We start from the raw sequence: 23,893 nt of genomic DNA, 5'->3' as shown, positions 1-23,893 counted from the left end.
CATAATTTTAAAAAATGACCCAAAGATTGGGGAGGGAAGAGACTCAAACTGCTTTACCCCTTGGAGACAGGCAACCAAGCTACGGTCCTTATTAGATTCTTGGAAGTAAAAGACACCCAGATTCAGCTAATGAGGTTTGGGCAGGGTTCACAGTGGGGAAGAGAAGCTGAAGTAGCCTTGTGAGTGGAGCTTTTATACATTTTAATACACTGTTGTTTTTTGCTTCTACATCTGAATGTAGACAAATTAATGTTATGCGCTTTACTACCCCTGAGTGCCAGGAGGGATCCTCCATTTTAGGAAGAGTGGCACATAGAGAGGTAGCAGTGTGGCATACATAGCTTTCCAACCCCCCAGTTGTGGCCAGGTACTCGAGGTACCTACACTCTCTTGACTTTTGGCACCAGTGGGTGGGCCAGGATTTAGCACTCGTGACCCTACCCAAAGCTTTCATTAGATAATGCGCCATTAGTTAGAGAATCAAAGCCTCAGTCACAAAAGCCATGACCTCCAACAGCAGGTGGGGGGAGTGGGGCAGAGGGGTAGGAGGGCTGACACTCACAAAGCAATATTTGGGGGCATGGTCACCAAATAAAGTTTCTTGAGAGTATGTGGGTACATTTACAATGGTCATTTCCTCTGGGAGTTGAGGAAAAAATATTCTTTCTTCAAACTCCCACCATCCAAAACAAAAAGCCTAGCCCCTTCTGTATTGGGTATTGAAGAGAGCACGTGTCTCATCTGGGCCTTCTGCCTGGTCTTTCATGTCAGCTAAACTGCAGACCAATACTTTTTTTAAAAGAAGGGCTCAATGTACGAGGCTATGTGGGAAGCTATCCTGCAAACTAAGGCACATTTTGCACCCCTGGGGCACCAACAGCACCTATGACCTCTTTGAGCAAAACGTCCCTATGACTGATGATTTCACCAATTGGAGCCACTGGCAAAGCAAAGCAGCTCTTACCTGGTGGTTCCTCCCCAACATGGCCACCAGATACTCCTTTTGAAAAGCAGCTATTAGCTTGCTTCTGGGCTTTACTGGACGGCTGACCTCTGAACATCTGACAAATCGAGGCTGTAGAATTCTAGTCTGATGGCCTCATTTTAGGTGGTGGGGGGGGTTGAATTCAAATTCAATAACAAACAAGGAGGGAAGGGCCGAACAAGCTTCCTGGTCAAATGGCAATGGTACCAGTGATATCTTGGCTTTACATGAAAAAGTAGCAGTTATCTCTTTGGGGGAGGAAATTTTTCTAAAAACTTGGGCTTAGTTCACTGATGGTTCAGCTAAGCTAACTTGATGGTACCCACTGCCCTACTCTGACTGTTCAATCTCAGCACCAGCTATCCAGAACTCAAAATGGAAGAAGGCAGAAAGCAGTGGCCTCCTCAGAGGTTGGGGCTCAAGGCCATTCTCAGAACTCTAGACAATCATCTCTTTGAGGAACCAGGTTATATTTTTACTGTCTCTTATTTTGTTGCCAGTAACCTCGCTATTTCATCTGTCACTTGGAAAACTAAGACTGGCATTTTAGAGAGATCCCTTTTAGAGGCGAAGAACTGTGGAAAAGAATCACAGCTGCTGATCAAGTGTATAGGTCACGCAGGTAGACGCCACAGTAAACACCTGCTCTCTGATGAGACTGACTGGAATCAAGCCTGTACCACCCTGATTGCTACAAGGTGACAATCATCACACTGGGCATGGAAAGACAGCCATCACCACAGGCTGAGCACAAACAGAAGAGCTCTGTTTCCAATGCAGAGGCTGCAACCGCAGGCCTGGCTTGGGACTCATTGCAGAACTGACCCATTTGCCTTGGAGTGAGGGAGGTCACATTACATGGGATGCTGTCCCTTGTCTGCTCCTGGTAGGCTGACCATATGGGACTTTTGACTCTGTTTCAAGGTGATTCCTGGTGTCTTACAACCGCTGACAATTTTCCTCCATCTGTAGCTTGCATTTCACACTCAGAATGGCATTTTGATGAGTAGAAGTATTACATTTGATGAAGTCCAATTTATTAATGTTTCATGATTAGAACTTTTTGTGTATTATTTATTCAACAGTTTTTGACCACAAGCCATCAATTTTGTATGACTCAACCTAATTAATGTGGTTCAACCATATTAATATATGTCCCATATATTAATTTATTTGATTTTCACAGTAAACTATTAGCATAGACATCTCCATTTTACAAGTGATAAAACTGAGGAAAGAGAGATTAACTTCCCTATAAGGTCACACAGTTAATTAATGATAGAGTGAGATTCAAACACAGGCAGTCTGGCTTTGAAGTCTGTGCTCAGTCATGATGCTATATCACAGGTTCCATCTGGTATTGAAGTATCAGTTAATATGTCTCTCTCTAGTCGGTGTGCTCCTTGAAGTGAAAACTTTACTTTCCTTTGTAACACTTGTACCCAGCACAGTGCCTTGCACATAGTAGATGCCCATAATATTGAGGAAAGCATAGATGAATGAACGGGGAGGTCTTCACTAGGGCCACCCCGAGGACTGCTGGTTTGACAATGGCCATGGTCTTTCAGCCTTGATGCATTTGCATAGTGCACCTGCTGACCTTTGAACATACACCATGTTTTCTGGAACTCATCCCCTTTTAGATCCTTCCTCTTTAATTAAAGCATTAAATATGGTAACTGCAAGGGTTAGGGGAAGTCTCTGAACTATATGACTAAAAAATCCTATTACAAAAGATCCTAGGTATTCAAATCAACATTGTCTCAAGGACAGAGAAACATGCTGCATATAAAAGATTGCAAAACTTAGATGTTATTCTCCCAATTCCACTTAAGAACCATTTCTACCACCTCAAAAAAATCTCCATATCTACTATTATATTCTCACATAACTGTTATAACCACATATGACTATATATATGTATATATAGTACTATATATTATATCTACATAATATTGTTTTATAAATAAATACATACAATGCAATCCAGCCACAAAGAAGTTAGTTTGTGGCATATTTAAAATATTATTATCATTATCATTATCAAATTCACCAAATAGATTTTTCGAAGAATCTTACCATCTCCTTTATAATAATACCATTATTTGAAAAAAAGTCAACCTTATTCACTCTTGGTGTCAGTGCAGGCTACCCTAGCACACTTAGTTAGGTAAGAAATTTTGATGTGAGTTTCTCTAGGCTGTTCAGATGAGTTATGTTATAATTTTTGATAATTAGCACTCATAAAAACAGAAACATGCTTTACATATAGTCAAGGTATAAAATTCCTTCCCAGATTTAAAACCTCTGAATATGTATCACTTCTAATTTGTGCCTTATAGTTGAATGGTACCAATACCAACTCATGTCAGCCTTGATACAAAGGATATTTTGCAGAAATGTTAGCTTTCCTATATAACTTAAATATTGATGGAAGTGGGGGTTGCTAAAGCCAAATCTGGTTATTTTGCAATATCATAACTTCATTTGTTCTTAATACTTCTTGTGACGGTATTTTACAACTACTTGATCTGACATAAAATAAAGCTCTTACCCTAACTTTCTAATTTGTATTCAGCTTTGAGAGAACAATTGCTTTACCACATAGGTAGCATGTAGGTAAATATATTTTTCTTATAACTAAGTAACTAGAAAAATACCTAGGAAATTATTTTTAAAACTTAACTCATTTTCATTCATCATATTCGGGTCCTTTAAAGAAAAGGTGCCTTGAAAATTCCAGCTGTTGCTATTATTATAGTCATTTAAATTATTAGTAGTAATATTTCATACTCATTTCTCTTAATGTGGATATAAATAATTACAACAATAATAATAATTGCCCTTCATAGAGTAAGTTGCATTTTGTAATATTTCTGGATGGGTATGATTAGTAACATGATCAATTTTTCCCAGAATGCAATACAAAATATATTTTTTATTAGGGTATTAGGAAATCTTGCAACCAAAAATTTTATATGCACAATATATCACCAACTAAATTTAGGGTGATACGTTATGAATGTCTCTGCTAAAAAAGAAATGTACAAATATTGTGCTATACCACTTTCACCAAAAAGTCAGAATGATAATGATAATGAAAATGACCAGAAATATAAGTCACAGAGAGACGTATGGAATTCCAGGTTTTCTAGATTAAAGAATCTGTGAGATTCTCTAATGCAAAGTCTTGACTGCTCACTTATTTTCAAATGCACTTATTAGACTCCAGCCCTAGAGATTCTGATTCAATGGATCTGGATGTTGACTCATAATCCATATTTTTGATAGGTAACTCAGAAGACCCTGGTGAAGGATTTCTCATACCACGCTTTGAGAACTGTGATCTGGAAAGACTGGAGTATCAGACAGGTTGCCAAGATGGAGACTCTGACACACAGAATGAGTCTGAAATCTGGTTATCAGAGTGAGATCACAACATCAGGGCCTGGCTGGAAGTGATGTCCCTGAGATTGGGTTAAAGTTCCAGCCATGTTAATGTCCAAGATCGGATTGGTCTTAAAGAATGGGGTGGGGCTAAAGTTACAGGCAGGAATGCAAGTGGTTCTGGCTGAAGACAGGAAAAGGTCCAAGAGGCTAGGAGATAGGCAGCCACTGTCACTCAGTGCCTCTCTCACATCCACCTCCTGAGACTCTGCAGCCAAGTAGAGAATGGCTCTCCCCTCTCAAATCTGCCCATACTTTAGGTGTGGAGATGAGCCATTCTCTCTCTTCTCAAACTTGCCTGTGTTAGCCCTGACTCTAGGATGATTTTCTGAAAGGGTGTCAAGTATAAACAAAGAAGAATGAGGATGGCAGAGCAACCTGGGACTGGGGTTATGAGGATACACAGATGAGAGTTAACTAACTCTCTCTAGGCTTACCAGTGAAGTTGACTTCTATTTTGGCAATGGCACATCTGTGAGTAAAATGACTTCCTGGAATTCACCTAAAGAAATGAACTGAGCTATAATAGAAATCAGTGATTTAGTTGACCATCAAGATCTGAGGAGCATTAAAATCCCTTTCCCAAAGATTCTCATTCAGTAGGTCTCAAGTAGAGTTTAAGAATCTGTGTTTTTAAAGAATGACCCAGATATTTCTTATATACAGCTAGAATTGGGAACCAAAACAAAATCAGAAAGTTCACATATGCCTGAAGATTGTCTTCGGTTTATCAAGAATTTATAGCTTGAAAATTCTAATAATTAATTCTATTGTTATTAATTACTACGGCCAACTATACAATTTTCCATTGTGTTTGAAATGTTGCTTAGTGTTTTTATGCCTCTAATCATAATTCAAGTTAAGACATTTTAACTAGAGTCCATCAACAATCATTAAACTAGTGTTTTATGGCCGTGTTGCTACCTCTGTGTCACCTAATGATCTGTGGAAGACAACTAGAGAGTGACTAAAATTTTGTCATCAGACAGTAGTTTTCAGAAAGGGAAAGGGCACGGCCTACTGAAGAATACAAGATCAAAAGAAAGAACCCCTGGTATGACGAAAGCCCCGTGAAAGTGCAATATTTAGCAAAATGCCAAATTGTAAAGTGTAGATTTCATATAATATACTGTCTTTGGGATAATGAAACATTCATTCAAAGGAGGGAAATGGGTAGAGTGACGTGGTGTGACAGGCTGTGACTCTTATGTGAGGAGACAGTGGCAAGTTTGACACCAGTAATGACCACAGGTTTATTTAGAATTGTTCCTCAGTTAAGAGGAGATGGTAAAGCAGAGGAAGAGAGAGACAGCCAGGAAACTGAGTTTTGTTTTTCTGTCTAAAAGAGAGAAATGCTAATTGAGGAAGTTATGTTCTTGAACTAATTATGACAGCTGAAGACAGAAAAAATAATATTTCACTTTCAAAGGACAAGATAGTTGTTCAAAATCTTACTTAGCTAAGATTTAAAGCAAAGTAGCATCAAACCATTTTAATTTTAGTCACTTTTAGCACAGACTAGAAAGACCTATGATTCTTGGGAAAAGTTATGTAATAGTTGAGAGAGAAGTATTATAGAGGGCTATTGTATAGGGCACAGACTCTCCCCTGGGAACTGTCTCATTTGTTCTGGAAACTACTACTTACTCCCTGTAAAAAAAAATAATATAAGCAGAGCCACTTTAAAATGGAGTCAGAGTTGCCATGCCAGAAAACCTGTCTTGCATGTCGTATGCCTCAAACCTTTGGAATGTTAAAACACAGTAAAATAACCTTTGGACTGGGCCTAAGGCAACATTATGTCACAAAGAACCATTTGCAAAGATAACAAGAAAGCAGATATGACTATGGGAAGATGGCTACCAGCTAAAAACTTAAAAACGTTGTTTAGAATTAACATCATTATGCTATGTTATTTGCACCAGTAAAAACACCTTCCCTCTATTGTTGATTCCTTCCCTTTTTCATAACTACCCCTTGTCTTTGTCTCCTAATTGGAACACCATTTGGGCTTCAGCCTGAATCAGTGCTTCCTGAATAACTTTTTTTTTTTTAATTTCAGATAAATGCTTGCTGCCTCTGTTTTTGGCCTTTTCTTTTTAGGTAGACACCCCTAAACACCAAATCCATCTATATCCACATGGGTACTATTGGGCTTTCCTGGATAGTCTAATGTGACCCCACTCCTGGTTATATTTGATTGCCCTGGGGTAAGCTCTGACCCAAGCTGAGCAAATCAATCTTCTCTGCGAATCTGAAATCAGTCAAAGAGATTCCTGCTATTTTAGCTGCTCTCCTGAAAAGAAGTGATGAATTCTTGGGAAGTGATACAGAAACCATTTCCTGTCATGACAACTTAAAAACAGATATCAAGTCTGTAACATGAAAGAAGAAAGAAGTAGATATGAAAAGAGAAGCAGAGACAAGAGAAAAAATGTCAGTGGCAATTTATATCCCTGTACTAATTATTCTTCGGGTTTGGATACACTCTGTTCTAGTTCATGCTAGTCTAAATCAGGCTTTCGTAAATGCAGTCAAAAGATTTCCAAGTAATGTAGAAGAAGAATGCCATAGGATTGACCAGAAGGGACCAAAGTGAAATGCCTAGAGAAGAAGGAGGAATTTGAAATTGCCATTTTTTCACTCCAAAATGAAGCAGACTGGGTAGGGATAAACTCAAACTGTGAGTGGTTATTGTCAGACAGCAAAACGGAATAATCAGGCTCAAGTCAGGATCCCAGAGGTAAAGGATACGGGTGATCAATACCTAAAAAGTTTGGTTACCAGTGGATTGGCCAAATTACAAAGGCTCAAAATAGATATGGTTGGTTGAGTTAAGCAAGGTTCAGAGTCCACATCTGAATATCAACCTTAGATTTCTGATGGGAACACAGAAACAGTGCTATGTTTACCCTTTAAAAGATCTTGATCCCTGTAAAATAGAAAGTAGATACTCCCATATTGGGCTTAGGTGCTAATCTTTTTACTGTGGCTGATATATTTTGGTTTATTTATCTCTTTTAGATACTGTAAGTTTATTTTTCTATATACAAGTGAAGACTGTTTGATTGTGTCATATATATTAATCTCTTAATGATGTCCATTTACTAAGATTGAGTTGTCTATCATAGAACATGGTGATACCATATTATAAGAATAAGGAAAGTATGGGAGTTATTAATAACCTCCTAATGATGGGTCTTGAAAATTCAAGTTAACCATTGATAACATATGTCTCTGAAGGTACATGTCACAGATTGTCCAATTTAACTGTTGTCATATAAATGTACCTGGTATTAAGCATACCAAAATGATTCTATGGATTATGACACAATTTAATATGGCCATAGATTTAATCTTCACTCCTACAAATTATTTTAATCACTATACCTAAAGAGGTCAGTTGTACTGACAAATCAATTAAATTAAACTATTTAAACTTACGTAAGTAGACCTAGTCTGTTGATGGGCATGAAGATCTTTTAGATATTAAATGCAGCAGGATCCACGTGACAGAGTTATTGAAGTAGACCCATTCTATAGTGTCCAATACTGTGTACTTGACCTCTATGCTTACTCAGAAAATATCCTAAGATAATGACATGCTGTGTAAAGTTATAGGATGAAAGAGTACTGAAGTTGGAGGACGAAGAGGTGGGATATATAAAATCTGGTTTTCCATCTTAATAAATTCAAGGAACTCAGAATCCCTGAACTTCAATTTTTAAAAAAATGATACCATATTATATTACCTTCCCTGCCACATTGAAAGGGTGGCAGTGAGGAATCAAAATAGTATTAAAGAAAACTCTTTGTAAAAAAGGGAAATAAGGGGCTGGGGACTCGGCTTGTTGTGTTGCTGCCGTAGAACTGGAGACGGTCCAGCTGCCACCATAGTTCTTCCAGCCGCCCACAATGTCATCTCATTTAGTAGAACAGCCACCACCTCTGCACAATAATAACAACTCTGAGGAAGGGGAACAGGGTTTGCCACAGCCAGCCGGCCTCAACAGTCCCCGGGTGGAGCTATCCATGAACAGCACCAATGGCAATGATAATGGCAGTGGGGAAATGGGGGGCTGGAACACATCTCTTCCTCATCCTCCATCCACAATGGAGACATGGAGAAGATTCTCTTGGATACACAACATGAATCGGGACAGAGTAGTTCAAGAGGCAGCTCTCACTGTGACAGTCCTTCCCCAGAAGAAGATGGACAAATTATGTTTGATGTGGAAATGCACACCAGCAGGGACCATAGCTCCCAGTCAGAAGAAGAAGTTGTAGAAAGAGAGAAGAAACTGATGCTTTGAAGAAAAGTGTAGACTGGCCCAGTAGGCCTGAAAACATTACACCTAAGGAGTTCTACTTCAGGCACCCTAAATGTGCCATTTCTTTAAGCATGAGGAAAAGTGGAGCCATGAAGAAAGGGGGTATTTTCTCTGCAGAATTTCTTTAGATGTTCATTCCTTCTATCTTCCTTTCTTATGTTTTGGCTTTGTGGCTAGGCATCTATATTGGAAAATGACTGAACACACCTTCTGCCAGCACCTATTGAAGGAAAGAAAGCCCCTGGGAAAGCGTGTGACCTATGAAGTGGTATATTGTCACAGTAATTTATTTGAACTTGAAACCACTGTAAGCATGACCCAACTTACAACCCTGTTTTTACATACCCAAGCTCCAGTAACTCTTAAATCCAGTATTTTATTCAAACTCTGTTGAGGCATTTTACTAACCCTATTCCCTTTCTGGCCCGTAAGACACTTTAGAATTTCCTAACAGAGTTTACTGTTTTTAGAAATTTGCGAGGGCTTCTTTTCCGCAAATGCCACCAGCAGATAATAATTTTGTCAACAAAGCTATTGTCTCCTTTTAGTACCACCAGACTTAGACCTGCATCATTCATAGTATAAATTTTACTCTTGTAGGATAACTCCCATCTCTCTCTTAAAACAAGATCAGTTTAGCAAATGATATACAAGTTTCATTGTTTTGTTTTTCAAGACAAAGGTAAGCTTCCTTAAGCTTGAATTTATAGTTATTAAAAAAGAAAACAAGCAAAATAAAGCACAAGCCACAAGAAAAAAAATATATCCTAGGCAATAAAAAATTATTTTAAACCAGCTTTGGAGACACTTTTTGTCTAAGCCTCCTAAAGGTTCCTTTTAATTTGTAGGAGGCAGGCTATATAAATAATAGGAATGAAATAGAATAAGAACTAAAATACATCAGCAGATTTTAATACTAGTATGTTGTAATGTTGTCTTTTCTATGGTGTAGACTCTTTATTTCTGATAAGGAACGTCTCAGGCCTAGAAATATATGAAACTGCGTTTGGGATTTTTTTTTGTGTGTGTGGTATTTTTATGTTTATTAGCCACATGTGAATTTTTCATGACTCTTAACATTTTTTAAAATTTTTTTTCTTTTTTTCCTAAGAGATTTTGGAAAGAGATCCAGTTTATGGTATAAATGCAGGCTTCTTGTTTTAGGAAGCATCACATATACTCTGAAGCCTTTCAACTCTGAAAATATTTGTTTCAGAGTTATTCCAAGCACTTGTGCAACTTTGAAAAACAGACTTGGTTTGTGGGAACAGTTGACAAAGTTCTGAAAAGATGCCATTTGTTTTCTTCTGATTTCTCCCTTTTTAATATTTACTATACGGTCCTCCTAAAGTGATTCCTGTGATTCTGCAGGCACTGGTCATTTTCTTTTGTAGCCATCTGCAGTTATGTTAAACTCCAGAACCCTCAACAACTTCCTTCAGTAATATACTTTTTGTTTGTGTTTCTAAAATGTGAAGCTTTAGGATCAAATTGTTAGAAAGCATCAGGATTACCAATTATTTCAATTAGATTTATTGGATTTCAGAAAACGTAGCATGATTCTAAAGGATACTATTATATATTTTACATACTATAAATAATTACTGTTTATGATATAGACATTACTATTGAATACTTAAAAACGATTGTTAATTTTAAAACTAACAATCTACTCATTAAATAAAGCATACCAGACTAACAAATACAAATAAAAGAAACAAAAGAAGACATACCTCACCCCACTCCCAAAAGGTCTCTAAGTTTCCAGCTAATAACCAGGACTGAAACTGCTAGAGAGAGAGTGGAAATGAAAAATCAGGAATGCATAGGTGGCTTTAGAGGTAATCAGAAGAGGAAGATATTTCCGTGATGTGATTTTAGATGTGCCAAAATGGCTCCACTGATTAAAAGCGAAATAAGAAAAGAAGACCTAGTCATTTTACTTACTAATTCTCGAGTCCCCAAGATGAACTCTATAACCACTTGTTCAAATGTATTACCAGTGAAAAAAATGACTTTTGTTAGTCATTTACACCTTGGTTTAAACAAGTTAACACATGTTGAATACCTACTGTGTGCATGAATATAACAAAGCTACAAAGAGCTACAAAGGAGAATAAAATGCAGTTCTTTTTAAGAAACTCACAGTCTAATGGGAGAATCAAATCCATGTGTAAAAAATTGCAATATATAATATTATTAGTTCTATAATAGAAGTACAAACTTCAGTGAGAACAAACAGAAGCGTGGTGGATTTAGAAAAGGCTTTTTCTCAGAAATGTATTTCTGGTTGAATGTGAGAGAAAAGAATTGACATAAGGAGATTAGATACCTCAGAAAGGAATCCATAAAACGTGGGAAAAAATCACAGAAAAGTAAAACAGAGGTATTGGGGGAAAATACATGGCTTTGCCAATAGTAATATGATTGGTAATTTGGCATAAATTCTGAGTATCTGGGTCATAATTTAGTCAACAATTCTTTTTTAGGCTGTGTTGCCTAGCCAACTGAAAATAATAATAATAATAATAACAATAATAATAATAATAATAATAATGGCAAAGGAAATTTCCAAATGAAGAGTGAGGAAATTGTGAGTGAATCTCTTCCTAAAAGCTGAAAATTTTAGTTGGAATGAAGATAGCCAACAGGAAATAAACATCCAACAAGCAAGGAAGGAAGAAGAGTCAATACCACTCTAATTTCATGAGATGGAGGGTCTCTATGTTCTTTGAATGGTTTCATATGCTTAGAACTCCTTTTGTTTGAAATGATCCCAGATACATTATTTTCCTGTCAGAGCAGGGAAATAATATTAACAAATCTAAAAATAATATGCTAAGAAATACACTTGCTTTATTTTTCTTGGCTACCTTGGAAGAATAACTATCACTCCCCCCACCCCCGCTCCTCACCCCCACCCCCTGGAATTACTTGCAGTTAATTTTGGTGTTAGGTAAAATAACTGACACAGGCCGGCCCGGTGGCTCAGGTGGTTAGAGCTCCATGCTCCTAACTCCTAAGGCTGCCGGTTCAATTCCCACATGGGCCAGTGGGCTCTCAACCACAAGGTTGCCAGTTCAACTCCTTGAATCCCTCAAGGGATGGTGGGCTCCGCCCCCTGCAACTAACATTGGACACGGCACCTTGAGCTGAGCTGCTGCTGAGCTCCTGAATGGCTCAGTTGGTTGGAGTGCATTCTCTCAACCACAAGGTTGCTGGTTCGACTCCCACAAGGGATGGGGGGCTGCGCCCCCTGTAACTAGCAATAGCAACTGGACCTGGAGCTGAGCTGAGCTGCGCCCTCCACAACTAAGATTGAAAAGACAACAACTTGACTTGAAAAAAAGTCCTGGAAGCACTCACTGTTCCCCCAATGAAGTCCTGTTCCCCTTCCCCAATAAAATCTTTAAAATAAATAAATAAATAAATAACTGACACATTTTCATTTGACAACTGGTCATACGTAATCTTGTTGCTATCACAAACTAGTTGAGAACTCATGGAAATCTTCTTAGTGGGCCAAATGCAAATGTCCTGATTTCTAGTCTTTTATGGTAATTTCTTTGCTGAGTTGACAGATTGTTATATCTCCTTGCTTTTCAGTTTCACATATTTTTTTTTTATTTTTATAAAAGAGGCTTAGAAGATTTTCCTTGTTCACTACTGTTACAAGAAAATAGAATTTTAGAATAGCTATAGTTTGCCCAGTGGTGAGAGAGATGAGTAACTTATAAAGAGTTACAGCTCTTCTAATATCCTAGCAGTGTTCTCATTATTTGCATTCAAGTTAAAAAAAAAAATTGCAGAGCAAATAGAACTTACATCCATCTGAGGTAAAACATTTCATTATATTTTATTATCCCCAAGTCAATTCCTAAAGCAATGTGTGAATTAAAATGTTTTATCCAGCATTTTCAAGAAACCAATTTAAAATCACACATCTTATAACAAATTGCCAGAAATATTGCAAGCAGCCATTAATTTACTCCAAACTAATTAAACTCTACATTAATACATGCAATAATACACATGCATTTGTTCCTAACTTCCTTTTGTAATTAAGCATGGGTACAAGGCATTGCTTCCCTTGACAAAGAATTTTAATACTCTGGCTTGATCTTTCCCTTGTCTTCTCTGGCCCCTACTGCCAAGTGGCAAAAGTCACTCTGTCTAGCGTCACCCTTCTTTTCTCATTTAAAAGAGCAATTTCTTTTAAACACTAATGTATACTATGTAGTGAGTTTCTGGGTATCCTGGGTAGCCTTATATTTGGGAGACATTCCATCCTCAAGTCCATGGGAAGGAATTCCCAGAAGGTTAATAGAAAGTTCAAAATAAGTTTTTCAAAATTTAACATCAATAGTATGAAGGAAATGAATGTATATTGCATTAGTGCTTAGTCAAGATCAGTTATATATCAGTTAGGGTTCTCAAGAGAAACGGGACCTGTAGATTGGATGATGCCCGCCATAATGTCCACCCACACTCTCATCGACACACCCAGAAATAATGTTTAATCTGGGCACCCACAGCCAGGCAACTTGACACATAAAATTAACAATAATGAGTCCACCCCTTATCAACTTGGCACCCATACACATCTTCTTAAACCATACTTAATCTCCAAATAAAGACAATAACAAGGTCATAATTCTGCCTAACATGATACAACTATCCTGTATACAACCGACAATTCACTAACCCCTTCCTCAGAAGAGAAGGTAAATTTCTTGAGAAGAAAAGCATCTTATACTATATGACAACAGATTAAGAGAGGAAAGAAAACCTATACACACACACATGCATTTATGGCAAAATAAGAAGAAAATGTTTATGAAAATTTCAGTCTTTATTTCTGTAACTAATCACATGGTCATAGCTGGTATTTGCAACTTCCTTTTTCCACTACTCTTTCCCTTTGCCTTCACCAAGCACCTCAGCTGGTGATGGTTCTTTACCTGGTGGGGTGACTTAAACCTCCGTTCCTGAAGGATCTGGGCCATTAGCAGTCCTACCTGGGTTGTGTTGTTGTAGTTTTCCATTGACCTCAGTCACAGGGCATGCTAATACTAAGAGATGCCTTAGGGCATCTCCTGTATTCCAGACACCCTCCTCCCTACCTCCATTGCGGAGCAGCAGTCCAATTTACCCTTGGTAGTCAGGATCTATCACCCCAGACAATACAGTAACTCCCTTCTTTGACTTTGAATCCCTTTTTCACTCTTGTATTCCTTTGTCTTTGCCTCCCTTTTTTGAAAACTTTCCCCTATATTAAGCTAAGGTATTTCACTTTGCCTGTTGATTCAGAAGCATGAGAAGCCCCAAGTGGCCAGGTGCACGGCAGCCTGGACCTGGTGTAGAGCTTTCTCTTGTTCTGGACTCCACTCAAAGCTAGAAGTTTCTTGGGTCACTTGGTACATGGGCTGGACTGAAGTATCACATCCAAAGGAGGAATGTTGCCTCCCAAATGCAAAGAGGACCAATAGACATCATGCCTCTTTTGGGGCTGTAGGATATGTCAGATGCAACAACTTATCCTTCACCTACAAGGGATATCTCTATATGCCCCACACCAGTGGATCTCTAGAAATCTCACTAAGGCAGAAGGCCCATGAATTTTAGTCAGGTTTATTTCCCACCCTCTGACATATAAAATGTCTTACCAATAAGTCTACAGTAGTTGCTACTTGTTGCTCACTAGGCCCAATCATCAATGTAATGAACCAGAGTGATACCTTGTGGAAGGAAACTGCCAGCTGGAAGCAAGCTGGTTTTGGCAGACCTCATGGACAGGGATGGGGCAAAAAAGGCATTTGCGGGATCAGTAGCTACATACCCCGTACCAGGGAAATGTTAATCTTCTCAAGCAATGATACTACAACTGGTACAGCAGATGCAAGTGGAATCACCACATGGTTAAACTTTCAATAATCCACTGTCACTCTCCCAAATCCATCTGTGTTTTGCACAGGCCCACATGGGAGAGTTAAATGGCGATGTGGTGGGAACCATCACCTCTGATGCCTTCAAGTCCATGATCGTGGCACTGAGCTCTGCCTCATTCCGCCATGAATGTGGCAGTGCTTTGGATTTACTATTTTGCTAGATAGCAGCAGTTCTAATGGTTTCCAACTTGGCCTTCCTCACCATAATAGCCCTTATTCCATAGGTCAGGGGACCCATGTGAGAATTCTGCCATCTACTCAGTATGTTTATTTCAATTATGTATCCTAGAACTAGCTGGGAAAGAACCATAGGATGTGTCCAGGGACCCACTGGGCCCACTGTAAGATGAATCTGAGCTAAAACTCCATTGATTATCTAATCTCCATAAGCTCCTACTCGGACTGGTGGGCCACAGTGATGTTTTGAGTCTCCTGTAATTTATATCAGTTTAGAGCCTGTGTCCAATAATCCCTGAAAGTTCTGATTATTTTATTTCCCTCCTCCTACACCATTACCCTGGTAAAAGGTCATATGTCCCTTCATGGAAGGCTGGGAGAAAGATTGGCAGTATACATTTTTTGTTGGTGTACTGGGATCCTACCTCAAGGGGACCCAGCTTCCCCTTCATTCAAAGAGTTCCTGATCTGTAAGCTAGTTCAAGTCTGGGAATTGATTGATGAGGCCATGACTCTCTGATTTTTGATTCAGGTTAGACTTGCTCACTTGACCTAGAATTTTTCTGCTGATACAGATTAAGCAAGAATTTAGTAGGCTTCCTATCTATTTAATTTTTAGGAACATCGGCATTAATTAACCAAGGTCATAAATGGACTTGAGTCAGATTATTCTGAAGGCTGCTTTGACTCTGCTGTCCATCACAGTAAACACGATAGTACCATGGCAGTTGGTACTATCACTTGGCTCAGGCCACCCTGGGATCCAATTACTCCAATTGCATTTAGGTTTCTCAATTCAGGGACTGTAGTTCCCACTGTGAAGTCTGTCTTACGACAAGAGCAATCACAGAAATTTCCAAGGATGCTGGGGCTCCTCTCACAAATTTATTTCTCACAGTATTAATGAAAGATATTTCTTACGGACCTTCCCAGTGTGGGTAAGTACACCTTAAACGACAAATCCACTCTAACATTCCAATCTCCCTAAGCTTTTGAGTCCCTTCCTTTACATTAAACCAAAGGCATGTGCAGCGTTTCTAATTCACACAGTCGGTCATTTTTCAACCCATGTTTTAGTCAGCCAACAAAAGAAACTGTTACAATTTTTGCTTAGTGAGTCCATGTCAATAAATTCCGCTTGATCTAACTTTATATTCCTTCTACCATTATCCCACACCCTTAGTATCCTTTCCCATACATGTTCCCTCAATTTCTATGTGTATAAATTATAGAAAACTCCAGTAGTTCTTTTGGAGGGTAACATACCTTCTCATTGGTCACACATCATACCTCACCTTTAGGGTCCTACTGGGACTTGAATCTAGTTATATAGGTCTAGAAGCAAAGATGGGTGGTGGTGGTGCTGGTCAGTCCTGAGGAGAATCAGCATTGTCTTGCATGGCTACCTCAAGGGAGGCCATTATAGTTTTCATAGGCAATGTAGAGTTTATCCCTTCAGACAGAGGGGGTAAGGCCAATGTTACTATGGGTGGGGAAGCCAATTATGCTGGGGATGGGGAGACTGGTAAAGAAGAATGACAGAATTTAATGGTTCAATGTCCTTAGCTTCATTAAAGTCTTCACACAGGTCACTATCCCAATGTATGATCCCATTCTTTCCAATAAGGGCCTGCACTTTATCAGCAGGCACCCTTTGAGTTGGGGAGTTCAACTTGCATTGTAATTCAACAAGTCCCACAATGAGGTTCTGAATCTGATTTGCAGCAATTTCAGCCCTGTGGCTACGGGAGATAAGGGTCCTTCAGGCCTCAAATAGTAGAAGTTCTTAGGTCATTTATGCAACGATTGATGTGGGAATTTGAATACCTGGACTCATCTTTGTTTTTTGCCATTTTGCCAGCAACATTAAGAACAATCAGTCAGTGTCATTATTTTCATTTATTTTTCAAAATTTTTTGAAAGTATTACCTAGCTCCTTGTTTCTTACGAATAATTGAATAGGAGTATCCAATGCAGATATTTTGTATTCTATAAACCATTCACACTGTGTACTATCAGTGTTCTCTTTACTACCAAAAATAGAGTCATTAGGACCTTTAAATCTAATTAGAGAAACAATTTCACACTCTCAGTACCAAAATCTATATTGGTCAGTGTTCAGAAACACAGAAGCTATAGGAGATTAGATAGATGATAGATAGATAGATAGATAGATAGATAGATAGATAGATAGATAGATGATAGATTAATTTAGTATGAGAAATTGGCTTATGCAATTATGGAAGCTGAGAAGACCTATGATCTGCCATCTGCAAGCTGGAGACCCAAGAAAGCTGATGGTGTAATTCAGCTCAAGTCCAAATGCCTGAAAACCATGGGAGCCTATGGTATAAATCCCAATGCAAGGGCCAGAAAAGATGAGATGAAATGAGATATCCCAGTTCAAACAGTAAGGCAGGAAAAAGGGATGAAAAGGGATAAATTCCTTTGTTGTCCACCATTTGATCTATTTAGACCAGGGGTGTCCAAACTTTTTTCAACGTTTTTCACCAAGGGCCATATGCAGTAAAATACACAAACAGCCGGGCCACTCACTCGAGGTGAAGTACATATTGCCTCACCGGGTTTATTTAAGTAAACTAAATATATTTTTGGAATTTGCTGCGTGCCAATTAAAAATGGATTGCAGGCTGCAGTTGGCCCGCGGGCCGCAGTTTGGACACCCCTGATTTAGACCCTCAGTGGATTGCATGATACCCACTCACATTGAGGAGAGCAATGCACTTTACTGAGTCTCTCATCCAAATACTAATCTCATCTGGATACACCTCAGACATAACCAGTAATAATGTTTAATCTGGGCACCCTAAGGACCATCAAGTTGACCCATAAAGTTAATCATCACAAATATATACCATTCTTACTGTTACATTTTCAATTGTATATATAAATTGACCTCCAGTCCAGGACATTTAATATACTTTTGAAATACACTCAAATATAAAGATCATTAACCAATTACAGAAGAGTTATCACATTAACCATTAACTTCTAATAACCTACTAAAAAATCTTATTTTGGTCAAAAACAAGAATATTGAAATTCCCATAAAAATTTCTTATCCCAACAAAGTCTGAAGTATTTAGTAAGGAGAAAGGGAAATAATGGTGCTGAGCTCCTAGACAGCCGAGGCTATTTAAGTGGATTTGCTTATTTAATTTTTACCAAAAAATTCAGGTAATAAGAAAATGGATATTCAGAGATGTTCCATAATTTGCCAGTGTCACACAGCCTGTGGCAGAGTTGGAATTCAAACTTTGTTCTAATCCAAAGCCTGTGCTCTTTACAAAATATACACCTTCTACCCAGTAAAACAATCTTTCCATTTGTGAAATGTTACTGTCATTTATACATAAACATCTGATGCACTGAGTACAAACATTGTATTCTGCTTTTTTTTTTTACTTTACTTTATGGCATAAACATTTTTCCATGTATGTGTATAGGCTTTAAAATATTAAACGTTAACATCTTACTAATGTAGTTTCTTGCTAGCATAATATAATTTTTTTAAGGTTTTCCCTAATATGGTGCATCTAAATTGTTTTCAATTGCTCTTTTTATCGTAAATAAGGCACAAGTAAGATATTCATTCCCTTAGATTTCTTTTTTCCTATTGAGCTATTTCTTTAAGAACAGTTTTAGTTGTGAAATTCATGGAAGTAAAGTATATGAACATCTATATAGGTTTTACCACACACTGCCTCTCTTTTTTTTTTTTTTTCAAACACATGCATTAATTTAAAATGAAATACTGCTACTTTTAAAAGGAGATGTCAACACTCACATTCTGCAATGGGGAGAAGAACATCAAGCTTCGGGGATTTATTTCACTCAAAGTGTTGTTGTGAATTGCCCTTGAAAAAGAAAGTGACAGACTGCCTCCCCTGCGCTGAATTATGTTACATCCCAGAGGACTGAAATGGTCATTAATTTTTAATATCATCTCTTCTCAGTGAAAAGTATAATGAATTTTCCTTAGATATTCTTATAGAATTAAAGTCCTAAAAATTCTGCGAAGATTTCAGGGCATCTATAGTGAGCCCGGAAAATTATAACCAGCTGCAGTGTTCCTGGAGGAGAGTATGTACCAGAAATAAGGGTAATTAATAAATTACCTACATCGTCAATTAATACCATAATAACACCTACTGATGTCTGTACAGTACTTTTTGGTGTAGACAGTATTTTCCCATAGGTTTGATTGTGGGAGGGTAGGTTACACTGGGCTGGGGTTTGTGAGACACAGAGGACGGTGTGCCAGGAATAGAACTAGAGCACTTCTGTCCTTACTAAAGTTAACAGTGTCATTGGATTAAAAAGACATCAATACATTAAAAGTTAACTATATCCCCAAGAGGGTGAAATGTTAAATATCTAACAAGAGAATATATAATAAATGTCAGAATATTAAAGAAAGTTTAATTATTCTGGACTTTAGTGGTCAAGGTAGTTCATATTGCTGAGGTATGGAAACTCCTCTTCTGAGAAGCCATATATGATGAGTGTCCCAGGAAGTTAAGCCTGAGTTACATTCTGGACCCTCTCCTGCCTTCCTATCATCACCTTAGTGAACCTGATCCAGACCTTTGGGAGCATCCTGAGTGGTTTGCTTTGGGAAGGTCAGGCAAGTTCTGGACTCTCACACTTCCTTGGCCATTTGGAAGTAGACCCTTTTAGCAACTTGAGAGCAGAAGGGTGTGCTCAGTGATTGCCTACCACTGTGTAGCAAAATATCTCTCCTGTGTCAAAGCCATCCATGATTAAAAACTTTGATCAAGTCTGAGTGTGGAAAATATCAAGCTCTAAGAACGGGCAGTGAAGGGAACTATTGACTCAGGCAGACAAAAGTACATCCACTCATTCCACAAATACTTATTAAGAACCTACAAGGTAGCTGGCACTGGATGCTTATAACACATTATTAAGATATGAAGGGAAAAGTAGTATTTGATTCTGAATATAAGACAGACAAAATTCATATAATTTATCCACAGTAAGAACAAAGAAAATCATTTGTTCCAATGCCCTTATCATGAATATCAAGTAACTAAGACCACCAAAAGTGACTTACCCCTGGTCAATAGATGGTTAGTGTCAAAGCCAGGTCTTCAGCCCAGATCATGCTATTTATTCTAAGGTTTCCATTTTTGCCTTATTGAAGTTTTCAATCTTCTTCTCTGAAAGAAATTGAAAAATGTCTCTCAATGCACAGTTTTTATTTTTCTTCTTATTATTATATTCCAAGATTGTAAGTTCTTCATCATCTAATAGTTATTCTTCAATGAAATGAATTTGACTAATGGGTAAACACCTACAATGCTTCACAAACTTATTACAATGGTTCAAAATAATGGTAAAACTATGAAAGATGTGTTGTTCAATAAGGTAGCCACTGACTACATGTGGCTAATTGATTTAAATTTAAATTACATAAAATTAATTATTCATTTCCTCTGTTGCACTAACTACATTTCACCTGTTCAATAACCACATGCAGCCAGTGACTACCATATTGAATAGAGCAGATATAAAACATTTCCATCACTGCAAAAAGATCTATTGCAAAGTATTGTATTAAAGCACAAAACCATTTCCCACCCAGCACTGTAAAGAATAAATTAACTTAGAAAGTGTATTTTTTTCAACACACTCTGCCTTGATTAATAAGATATTTACATAACGATATCCAGGAAGAGAGATTTTACTGAGAAACAGCACAAGAGAGATACAATCATCTTGTGTTCTCCTGTTTCCTCACTTGCAAAACTAGATGCTTAAATGGCATTCTTTAAATGCTTCAGATGCTCAAAACCCTTTTTCTCCATATAACCAGAGTTTGAAAGTTTTCCACTAAGTCTCATGGAATAGTTCATGTACAATAGTATTAAGATCACTATAGTACTCATTCTCTTGCAAATATATTAAGTATGAAACAACTAAACAGTACGTACTAAAGAAAACACATTTGATTTTTTTGAAAGGAAAGTTATTTCCAGATGGGTATTCAAATGAAGAACCAGCGAAGACAAAGAGAGTTTTGACTACAAATATTAAATTAGGCACACCCTTTTCCCAAAATTACAGAACTTCAGAGAACATCAAGAAGTATAAAAATATTTTTTTTTATATAATAACATTCATAATAGTGAAAAATTCAGAAAACCTAAATGGCCTTCAATAGAATATTGACAAAACAAAAGAAACACTTCCATACAAAATAATATTATATAGTCATAAAAGATGATGACAAGAAAAATTAAAAATGTAGTCATCTCTCAAGCAGAAACAGTGTGATTTCATATAAGGGAAATAAGAAAATAAGAAAAGTACAAATACCCACCTCCTCCCCAGAAAGAGAGAGAGAGAGAGAGAGAGAGAGAGAAGGAAGGAAGGAAGGAAGGAAGGAAGGAAGGAAGGAAGGAAAGAAAGAAAGAAAGAAAGAAAGAAAGAAAGAAAGAAAGAAAGAAAGAAAGAAAGAAAGAAAGAACACTAGAGTATTAATGTTGGTTACTCTCATCAATAGTATTTGCTATTCTCGCCTTCTCTCTTTTTTTTCTCATTTTTCTGTCTCTCTCATTCTCTCTCTCCTGTCTTTGCTCTGCTTTTTATTCTATATTGAATATGCACTATTATTGTACTAATATGTACTATTATTGTACTATCGTTGTACAGTATACTTATTTAAATAAAAAATAAAAAAAACATTTTTCCTCCCTGAATATCATTACAGTAGAGAGTTCAAGTAACAAATATATGAATGTATGAGCAAATGGATAAACAGAAATAAATACAGCCAACTTTCCCAACATACTTAAAATATAATTCTATTATTCTCATAGTTTTGGGACACTTCTAGTAAATGAAAAGTTTACTTTTAAACTTATAACAAACAAATCTATAAGGAATCAAGTTTTCTCTTAGTTACTAGCTTTGATTAATAGTATAAAAAATTCCAATAAGAGTTCAGAAATTAAAAAAAAAAAAAAAACGGAACAGAGGGTATCCAGATTTATACTGCAGCAACATGTCCTGTAATGACAGTTATAGGACTATCCCCAAAGTTTGAGTTTTAATTGAATTTTTCATGAAAAACTTGAAAGGTTAAAGTTACACAAATCAACAATGCCAAACAAAACAATCTACCTTTCTGTTAGTCTGGTTACCAGATTTTTGTATCTCCATTGTTTCAAGTATTTACTGTGAAAATTGAAAGCAATAAATTATTTTTTTAAAGGATACCATTTTAAAGAAACTGAAAAATTATAAATTTTTCTCTCCTTTCACTTTGAACCTTAATGACATCAGGTTCATATGATTACTACAAAATGGGGAGGGAAGAAAGAAGAACAGATTAAGCAGGTGGTGAAGGGAGGAAAAGTTCTAAACCATTTCAGTGGAGTAAAGATCAATTTCATTTTAATATAATTTTTAATGGTTGTTCAAACTCCTATAATGCACCCACACAAAAGGCTTCAGTTAATGTGTGTGTATTTTGAGCAGTTCCCCTCTTCGACCCTCCAGTTTAATTTCCGTCCTTCAAATGAGATGAATGGAGCGTGAAGCAGGTCATATCTCAATGCTGACACATGGGTTGCAGATAGAACTCACAGCCTGGAGAAGCAGCCAGTTTGGAGATTAAATCAAAGCAGCTCTGAATAGATGGGAGGTCAGCCAGGGCCAGCTTTGACATTTGATAGGACCCTGTGATCAATCAGGCCTTTCTTCACTCTTCCAGGCTTCCTTATGACAGAGGCCCCAAAACAGATGGGATATGTTACAAAGTGCAGGAGAAGCACTAGATTGTGAAAGGAGATAGTTGTCAATATTATCAAAGGGACAACTGTTATTTGAAGCAGCCAGCAAATCAGAAGGCTCTGCTTTGCTGCAATTGCTGTGTTAAAGTTTGTCTTTCATGATGTGAAATCCAAGACTTGAGAATGATGAGATAATTTTTAAATGCTTTTTAAAATTTCTTACCTCATATGCATTAAACTGTAAACTTTGAACATTCCTGATATCATAAGATGAAATTTTAGCCAACCTTCACTCTGTGAAGAAGCTGTGTTTCCAGCAAAGTCAAGCTTAGTTTTTATTCTATTTGTTTGGTCTTTGTCTTTGAGGAACACCACACACACACACACACACACACACACACACACACACACACAACATGACAACCTTTGGAAGAAAAGAATCAAAATGTATTAATGCAGAAAACTCACTGAGCAGCGATCTGAGTGTGGTTTCAGGAAATCCCAGTCACGTTGCCAAGAGGGTCATGACAAATAAATGGCCCCAGAGTACCACTGTGACAGACTGTTTTAGTGAGTGGTAATGGGTCATCTCCAGGATGAAAGGCCATGTATTTATAACCGTGCAGGCTACTGGGTATCACACCATTCATTATGCCTGCTTGATTTAAGGAAGGTGCTTTTTACTGGGGTGACATGGGAGCAAATTATTTCCAGGAATATCACAGCTCTCTTCTCCCCCTCCGCCTACCTCACCATGTTGCCCACCCTCATCCCAGACATACACACATGCTCTCATATTCACACAAGCACATTCTCTGAATTTTTTTCTGTCATAGAGCATTTTATGTTCAGCACTCATCTCTCCAAAATGTTTCATCCCAATTTATATTGAGATGGAAAAGCTGAAATGTGGGAGCTTGGCTTAAGGGGCGCTTCGGTAAGGAGGAGTGGCACAGATTCCCTCTACTACTTCTTCTTTATGAAATGTTATGATGGAAGCCGGAGTGCTGAGGTCATTTGGCCTTATAGACAACTATTGGGCTAATTTGCAAAGTGAATATCTCAAGTCAGATTTTTGCTTGACATGGACTCCATCTTCACAGAGAAGTCAGTATTTGAGTTCCATTTTGGTCCTTGGTTATAGTGGTCTGTTATCAGCTAAATGTGCAAAATTATTCAACCTCTCTGGACTATTTCTGATGAGAAATTAACCAGCTGCACAAAATT

At 37.6% G+C, this 23,893-nt stretch overlaps 1 long non-coding RNA gene and 1 pseudogene across 6 annotated transcripts in view; one reads left to right on the top strand and one right to left on the bottom strand.

The window, feature by feature from the left end:
* LOC141570624 (uncharacterized) overlaps positions 1-23,893 on the bottom strand; it is a 755,563-nt gene that overhangs the window by 132,467 nt on the left and 599,203 nt on the right. For all 6 annotated transcript variants that reach the window (XR_012494839.1, XR_012494838.1, XR_012494842.1 and 3 more), the window contains one exon: positions 19,984-20,089. This is a non-coding gene — a long non-coding RNA (uncharacterized LOC141570624). The remainder of the gene's footprint in view (positions 1-19,983; positions 20,090-23,893) is intronic.
* On the top strand, positions 8,348-8,990 carry LOC109458273 (BCL2/adenovirus E1B 19 kDa protein-interacting protein 3-like; annotated as a pseudogene).

Source organism: Rhinolophus sinicus, linkage group LG01, assembly GCF_036562045.2.
Source record: "Rhinolophus sinicus isolate RSC01 linkage group LG01, ASM3656204v1, whole genome shotgun sequence".
NCBI classification, from domain to species: Eukaryota; Metazoa; Chordata; class Mammalia; order Chiroptera; family Rhinolophidae; genus Rhinolophus; species Rhinolophus sinicus.
This window is presented reverse-complemented; position numbering and strand designations above follow the sequence as displayed.